We start from the raw sequence: 9,050 nt of genomic DNA, 5'->3' as shown, positions 1-9,050 counted from the left end.
GTCACCTTCTATATCATGTATATTTGTTGTAGTTAGTATAGTTGTGGCAGATTTGAGACAGTAGCAGCTTATGATCCAGTGCTTCTTCCAATTTATCACCTCTAAAGTCAACTTTAGAACTAAAATGAGATGAAAGTACTAAGCATCTACATCAACAGCTTTATAAAAGAAACCTTCTACTAAATTTTGAACATGATCAAGTTTCAGAAACTTCATTACAAATTTAAACTTTCAAACACCACATACTAACAAGCTACCTTTATACCATGCATATCTATGGGCCGGTGGATATTATTCAGTTTTTTGCTTCTATATTTGTAATAGACTTTTATGTTTATATTTACTAGTATTGTATTAGGTATAATATAGGTCAAGCGCTCTTGTAGAAGTTGCTCTATCGTGTAATTTTATTAGATTTTTATTCCTTTTTCTAGTCTTCATTTCCATAGTTCAATTTAGGTTAGTAATTCATCTTGTATTTGTATCTCAGTTTAAGTAACCTTTGTAATAGTACCATTAGCACAAGGACGGAGATTGGACTCTACTTCAAGACTCTATCAAGACTAAAGACTTAATTTAAGTTCTCTGTAACAATGAGATACAAAGGCCTGACTACCACCTTCAGCCAATTGCATGGATTACTTTTACCTCCATCTAAGTTCTCGTGGGCACAGCCGTGTCCGTCAAAAATACAGCTTTTATTGTGGAAAGCATTGATCGAAGGAATTTCGACCTTCGACTCCAACATCCTCCCTCGATGCAAACCTGATCTGAAGACTGATATCCTGCTCCACTATTATGTTGATGCTGATTCATGGCTTAAGAATCAAATTGTAATTGACGAATCTTGGGGTATTATGTGCCCTGCTGTAACAATCTCTCAGCAATTTTATATATTTCATGCCTCAAAAAAAAACAATGATTGAGAATATTTGTTTTCTCATTGTTATAGCTACGGATCTTCAACAACGATGATACTGAACTTACAACCTTTGGGATCACTGGAGTACTTGGAAGTGACGAAGATTTCGAGTAATGTTGAAGACTAAGTATGGGAATAGGAGCTACAAAAGTTTATTCATTTGTTTTTGTATTCCATATGTATTGATAGTTTTGTCACAAAAATTGACAAAGGGGGAGATAGTTAGAGCACTGCTAGGTCGAGCTCGCATGTGTTGTTATCTCAAGAATGTTTGTCAATATTAGTGATCAAAACTATAAGTCTTGATTTCTAGTCTACTATAGCTAAGTCTCGGACTAGGATAGAAAGTGTATTTGAGCTCAAGAACTCCATGGCGATCATCATACAAGACGAAGAACTACTCAAGGAACTAGTGGAACTTCATCGACTAAAAGGTATGTGGAGACTTAAACTTATCTATCACTCAAAAGTCTATCTACTCTATCTCCTATCTTGAGACAAAATTCGTTTTGCTATATAGACTTTGATTATGCACATTTGATATTTCGAGCCGAGTTTATCTCGCTTATCTATTTCTCGAAATATGTGTTGATAAGCTTTCGCTTTGGCCAAGTTCATCTTTACCTAGTGACGAAAGTCATGTTATATTTCAATCACTTTGAAAATGGCTTTGACGAAAAATGGTTTGGGAATAACTACTATATAACGTCCTCTAAAAATGTTTCAATGATTGAAATGAGAGTTTAGATTATATAACCATTGTTGTATATAAGCATTGTGTGGCAACACATATATGTATAAGTCCTTATTCCTTGAACCAAAGTATGCGTACTTTGTTGATCAGGAAAACCGGAACAAGAGCTGTGAACTCAGTCCGCGAACTGGCGGAGGTTCTCATCCCGAGAATATCTGCAGGAGTTTGTGAAATGCTTCCCGGAACTTAAGTCCGCCAACTAAGTCCCGTACTTGAGTTGGTTATATCTAAAGACGATTATTTGTGAACTTATATTATATTAACTAAGGAATGCAAGTTGCAAACCGTGGCTGTAAAGTTCATGAATCGATTCGAGTGAATCAAATCGTTTTTGCTTTGATTGTGTCTTGTATAGTTATATAAGATTTATACAATTGAACAACTCTCTAACTAGTTCATTTGAGTTATTTGAACTAGTTCTGGTGAAAAAGAATATGGTTGATATGAAAGTGCTCATATGGTAACCATTTGGTTAACTACTATTGAACCAACAAATGTACATGTTTGGGTACGTTACACAAACCTAAAATCGTGCATTTCATTTGTGTGTAACAAACTAAGTTTTCGATCCAACGGTTGAAAGATATTAGCTTGAATCTAATTAAGTTTTCATCTAAATGTGAATATTGAATGCTTTGTTACTAAGCTAACAATGATTGCAAATCCAGAGTTGAAAGACTATATAAGGGAGAACTCTAGCAACAGGGAAACCTAATCCCCACACTTCATGTGTGATACTAGTTGTATAAGCTAGAGTCGATTCTCCTTTAACCTTAGGTTTCTTCTCGAGACCCTGTAGGTTAACGACTTGAAGACTTCATTGGGATTGTGAAGCCAGACGGATACTACTTTCTTGTAGTTGTGTGATATGATCTTGCTGATTCTATCGTGTTGAGTAAAATCGTAACGATTGGCTTGAGATTAATATCTCCGATAGGCAAGATATAAAAGTAGTCACAAACATCTTCGTCTCATCGTTTGTGATTCCACAATATCTTCTTTCGTCGCGTCGATTAAGATTATTGTGAGGTGATTGACAATACTAGGCTGTTCTTCGGGAATATAAGTTTGGGTTATCAATTGGTTCCTGTTCATCTTGATTTATCAAAAGACGGAAAAAAACTGTAGGTATTTTTGTGGGAGACAGATTTATCTATTATCGTAGACTTTTCTGTGTGATACAGATTTGTTTATTAAAGTCTTCGACTTTGGGTCGCAGCAACTCTTAGTTGTGGGTGAGATCAGCTAAGAGAATCAAGTGCGTAGTATCCTGCTGGGATCAGAGACGTAAGGAGCGCAACTGTACCTTGGATCAGTGTGGGATTGATTGGGGTTCAACTACAGTCCAGACCAAAGTTAGTTTGTAGTAGGCTAGTGTCTGTAGCGGCTTAATACGTTGTGTGTTCAATCTGGACTAGGTCCCGCTTTTTTTTTTTGCATTTGCGGTTTCCTCGTTAACAAAATTCTGGTGTCTGTGTTATTTCTTTTCCGCGTTATATTTTGTTGTATAATTGAAATATCACAGGTTGTGCGTTTGAATCAGTCAATTGGAAATCCGACCTTTGGTTGTTGATTGAAATTGATTGATCCTTGAACATTGGTCTTTGGCACCGTTCAAATGGTTTCTCTTGTATTCAATTAGACTCACAGATTTCTATTTGATTGAGTAAGAATTGAATCGAGAAAGAGAGATATAACTCTTTGATATACTTTATTAAGATTGAGTCTAGTTGATTCTCTTGAAAGTATATTGGAGTTAGTACATACAGATTGCTAACCGAAATATTGGGTGTGGTTGTTGTACCGCCGCTTTTTCAATTGGGATCGGGCCTTTGCCCTTTCTGTGTAATAATACTATGACATTGTATAATAATGATTGGCAATATTTGTTTTCTCATTGTTATAGCTACGGATTTTCAACAACGATGATTTTGAACTTACAACCTTTGGGATCATTGGAGTACTTGGAAGTGACGAAGATTTCGAGTAAATTTGAAGATTAGGCATGTGAAATAGGAGCTACAAAATTTTATTCATTTATTTTTGTATTCCATATGTATTGATAGTTTTGTCACTAAAATTGACAAGGGGGAGATTGTTAGAGCACTGCTCGGTTGAATTTGCATGCGTTGCTATCTCAAGCATGTTTGTCAATGTTAGTGATCAGAACTATAAGTCTTGATTTCTAGTCTACTATACCTAAGTCTCAGATAGAAAGTGTAGTTGAGCTCAAGAACTCCATGGCGATCATCATACAAGACGAAGAACTACCCAAGGAACTTGTCGAACTTCATCGACTAAAAGGTATGTGGAGACTTGAACTTATCTATCACTCAAAAGTCTATCTACTCTATCTCCTTTCTTGAGACAAAATTCATTTTTCTATATAGATTTTCATTATACATATTTTCTATTTCGAGCCGAGTTTATCTCACTTATCTATTTCTTAAAATATGTGTTGGTAAGCTTTCGCTTTGGCCAAGTTCATCTTTACCTAGTGACGAAAGTCATGAATCACTTTGAAAATGGCTTTGACGAAAAATGGTTTGTGAATAACAACTATATAACGTCCTTTAAGAATGTTTCATTGATTGAAATGGGAGTTTATATTATATAACCATTGTTGGATATAAGCATTGTGTTGAAACACCAATATGTATAAGTCCTTATTCCTTGAACCAAAGTATGCGTACTTTGTTGATCAGGAAAACCGGAACAAGAGCTGTGAACTCAGTCCGCGAACCGAGCCCGCGAACTGGCGGAAGTTCTCATCCCGAGAATATCTGCTGGCGTTTGTGAACTCCTTCCGGGAACTTAAGTACGCGAACTAAGTACACGTACTTGAGTTGGTTATATCTAAAAAGACGATTATTTGCGAACTTGTATTTATATTAACTAAGAAATGCAAATTGCAAACCGTGGCTATAAAGTTCATGAATCGATTTGAGTGAATCAAATCGTTTTTGCTTCGATTGTATCGTGATAGTTATATAAGATTTATACAATTGAAAAACTCTCTAACTAGTTCATTTGAGTCATTTGAACTAGTTATGGTGAAGAAGAATATTGTTGATATGAAAGTGCTCATATGGCTAACTGTTTGGTTAACTACTGTTGAACCAACAAATGTAATGTTTGGGTACGGTTACACAAACCTAAAATCGTGCATTTCATTTGTGTGTAACAACCTAAGTTTTCGATCCAACGGTTGAAAGATATTAGCTTGAATCTAATCAGGTTTTCATCTAACGGTGAATATTGAATGCCTTGTTACTAAGCTAACATTGATTGCAAACCCTGATTTGGAAGACTATATAAGGGAGAACTCTAGCAACTGGGAAACCTAACCCACACACCTCCTGTGTGATACTAGTTGTATAAGCTAGAGTCAATTCTCCTTTAATCTTAGGTTTCTTCTCGAGACCCTGTAGGTTAACGACTTGAAGACTTCATTGGGATTGTGAAGCCAGACCGATACTACTTTCTTGTAGATGTGTGATCTGATCTTGCTGATTCTATCGTGTTGAGTACAATCGTAAGGCTTGTCTTGAGATTGTTATCTCCGATAGGCTAGATATAAAAGTAGTCACAAACATCTTCATCTCATTGTTTGTGATTCCACAATATCTTCTTTCTCCGTGTCGATTAAGATTATTGTGAGGTGATTGATAATACTAGGCTATTCTTCGGGAATATAAGTCCGGGTTATCAATTGGTTCCTGTTCACCTTAATTTATCAAAAGACGAAACAAAACTTGTAGGTATTTCTGTGGGAGACAGATTTATCTATTATCGTACACTTTTCTGTGTGATACAAATTTGTTTATTAAAGTCTTCGACTTTGGGTCGTAGCAACTCTTAGTTGTGGGTGAGATCAGCTAAGGGAATCAAGTGCGTAGTATCCTGCTGAGATCAGAGACGTAAGGAGCGCAATTGTACCTTGGATCAGTGTGATATTGATTGGGGTTCAACTATAGTCCAGATCGAAGTTAGTTTTTAGTAGGCTAGTGTTTGTAGCGGTTTAATACGGTGTGTGTTCAATCTGGGCTAGGTCCCGGGGTTTTTCTGCATTTGCGATTTTCTCGTTAACAAAATTCTGGTGTTTGTGTTATTTATTTTCCACATTATATTTTGTTATATAATTGAAATATCACAGGTTGTGCGTTTGAATCAATCAATTGGAAATCCGACCTTTGGTTGTTGATTGAAATTGATTGATCCTTGAACATTGGTCTTTGGCACCGTTCAAGTGGTTTCTCTTGTATTCAATTAGACTCACAGATTTCTATTTGCTTGAGTAAGAATTGAATCGAGAAAGAGAGATATAACTCTTTGATATACTTTATTAAGATTGAGTCTAGTTGATTCTCTTGAAAGTATATTGGAGTTAGTACATACAGATTGCTAACCGAAATATTGGGTGTGGTTGTTGTACCGCCGCTTTTCCAATCGGGATCGGGCCTTTTCCCTTTCTGTGTAATAATAATATGACACTGTATAATAATGATTGGGAATATTTGTTTTCTCATTGTTATAGCTACGGATTTTCAACAACGATGATTTTGAACTTACAACCTTTGGGATCATTGGAGTACTTGGAAGTGACGAAGATTTCGAGTAAAGTTTAAGATTAGACATGTGAAATAGGAGCTACAAAATTTTATTCATTTATTTTTGTATTCCATATGTATTGATAGTTTTGTCACTAAAATTGACAAGGGGGAGATTGTTAGAGCACTGCTCGGTTGAACTTGCATGCGTTGCTATCTCAAGCATGTTTGTCAATGTTAGTGATCAGAACTATAAGTCTTGATTTCTAGTCTACTATAACTAAGTCTCGGATAGAAAGTGTAGTTGAGCTCAAGAACTCCATGGCGATCATCATACAAGACGAAGAACTACCCAAGGAACTTGTCGAACTTCATCGACTAAAAGGTATGTAGAGACTTGAACTTATCTATCACTCAAAAGTCTATCTACTCTATCTCCTATCTTGAGACAAAAGTCGTTTTGCTATATAGATTTTGATTATACACATTTTCTATTTCGAGCCGAGTTTATCTCACTTATCTATTTCTCAAAATATGTGTTGGTAAGCTTTCGCTTTGGCCAAGTTCATCTTTACCTAGTGACGAAAGTCATGTTATGTTTAAATCACTTTGAAAGTGGCTTTGACGAAAAATGGTTTGTGAATAACAACTATATAACATCCTTTAAGAATGTTGCAATGATTGAAATGAGAGTTTATATTATATAACCATTGTTGGATATAAGCATTGTGTGGAAACACCAATATGTATAAGTCTTTATTCCTTGAACCAAAGTATGCGTACTTTGTTGATCAAGAAAACCGGAACAAGAGCTGTGAACTCAGTCCACGAACCGAGCCTGCGAACTGGCGGAAGTTCTCATCCCGAGAATATCTGCTGGAGTTTGTGAACTCCTTCCGGGAACTTAAGTACACGTACTTGAGTTGGTTATATCTAAAAAGACGATTATTTGCGAACTTGTATTTATATTAACTAAGGAATGCAAATTGCAAACCGTGGCTATAAAGTTCATGAATCGATTTGAGTGAATCAAATCGTTTTTGCTTCGATTGTATCGTGTATAGTTATATAAGATTTATACAATTGAAAAACTCTCTAACTAGTTTATTTGAGTCATTTGAACTAGTTATGGTGAAGAATAATATGGTTGATATGAAAGTGTTCATATGGCTAACTGTTTGGTAACTACTGTTGAACCAACAAATGTAATGTTTAGGTACGGTTACACAAACCTAAAATCGTGCATTTCATTTGTGTGTAACAACCTAAATTTTCGATCCAACGGTTGAAAGATATTAGTTTGAATCTAATCAGGTTTTCATCTAACGGTGAATATTAAATGCCTTGTTACTAAGCTAACATTGATTGCAAACCCTGATTTGGAAGACTATATAAGGGAGAACTCTAGCAACTGGGAAACCTAGCCCCCACACCTCCTGTGTGATACTAGTTGTATATGCTAGAGTCAATTCTCCTTTAATCTTAGGTTTCTTCTCGAGACCCTATAGGTTAACGACTTAAAGACTTGATTGGGATTGTGAAGCCAGGCCGATACTACTTTCTTGTAGATGTGTGATCTGATCTTGTTGATTCTATCGTGTTGAGTACAATCGTAAGGATTGTCTTGAGATTGTTATCTCCGATAGGCAAGATATAAAAGTAGTCACAAACATCTTCATCTCATTTTTTGTGATTCCACAATATCTTCTTTCTCCGTGTCGATTAAGATTATTGTGAAGTGATTGATAATACTAGGCTATTCTTCGGGAATATAAGTCCCGATTATCAATTGGTTCCTGTTCACCTTAATTTATCAAAAGACGAAACAAAACTTGTAGGTATTTCTGTGGGAGACAAATTTATCTATTATCGTAGACTTTTCTGTGTGATACAGATTTATTTATTAAAGTCTTCGACTTTGGGTCGTAGAAACTCTTAGTTGTGGGTGAGATCAGCTAAGTTGCGTAGTATCCTGCTGGGATCAGAGACGTAAGGAGCGCAATTGTACCTTGGATCAGTGTGATATTGATTGGGGTTCAACTATAGTCCACACCGAAGTTAGTTTGTAGTAGGCTAGTGTTTGTAGCGGCTTAATACGGCGTGTGTTCAATCTGGGCTAGGTCCCGGGGTTTTTCTGCATTTGCGGTTTTCTCGTTAACAAAATTCTGGTGTCTGTGTTATTTATTTTCCACATTATATTTTGTTATATAATTGAAATATCACAGGTTGTGCGTTTGAATCAATCAATTGGAAATTCGACCTTTGGTTGTTGATTGAAATTGATTGATCCTTGAACATTGGTCTTTGGCACCGTTCAAGTGGTTTCTCTTGTATTCAATTAGACTCACAGATTTCTATTTGCTTGAGTAAGAATTGAATCGAGAAAGAGAGATATAACTATTTGATATACTTTATTAAGATTGAGTCTAGTTGATTATCTTGAAAGTATATTGGAGTTAGTCCATACAGATTGCTAACCGAAATATTGGGTGTGGTTGTTGTACCGCCGTTTTTTCAATTGGGATCGGTCATTTGCCCTTTCTGTGTAATAATACTATGACACTGTATAATAATGATTGGGAATATTTGTTTTCTCATTGTTATAGCTACGGATTTTCAACAACGATGATTTTGAACTTACAACCTTTGGGATCATTGGAGTACTTGGAAGTGACGAAGATTTCGAGTAAAGTTTAAGATTAGGCATGTGAAATAGGAGCTACAAAATTTTATTCATTTATTTTTGTATTCCATATGTATTGATAATTTTGTCACTAAAATTGCCAAGGGGGAGATTGTTAGAGCACTGCTCGGTTGAACTTGC

The sequence above is a fragment of the Papaver somniferum genome, chromosome 2, assembly GCF_003573695.1.
Source record: "Papaver somniferum cultivar HN1 chromosome 2, ASM357369v1, whole genome shotgun sequence".
In the NCBI taxonomy this organism is placed as follows: Eukaryota; Viridiplantae; Streptophyta; class Magnoliopsida; order Ranunculales; family Papaveraceae; genus Papaver; species Papaver somniferum.
Note: the sequence above shows the minus strand (reverse complement) of the source record.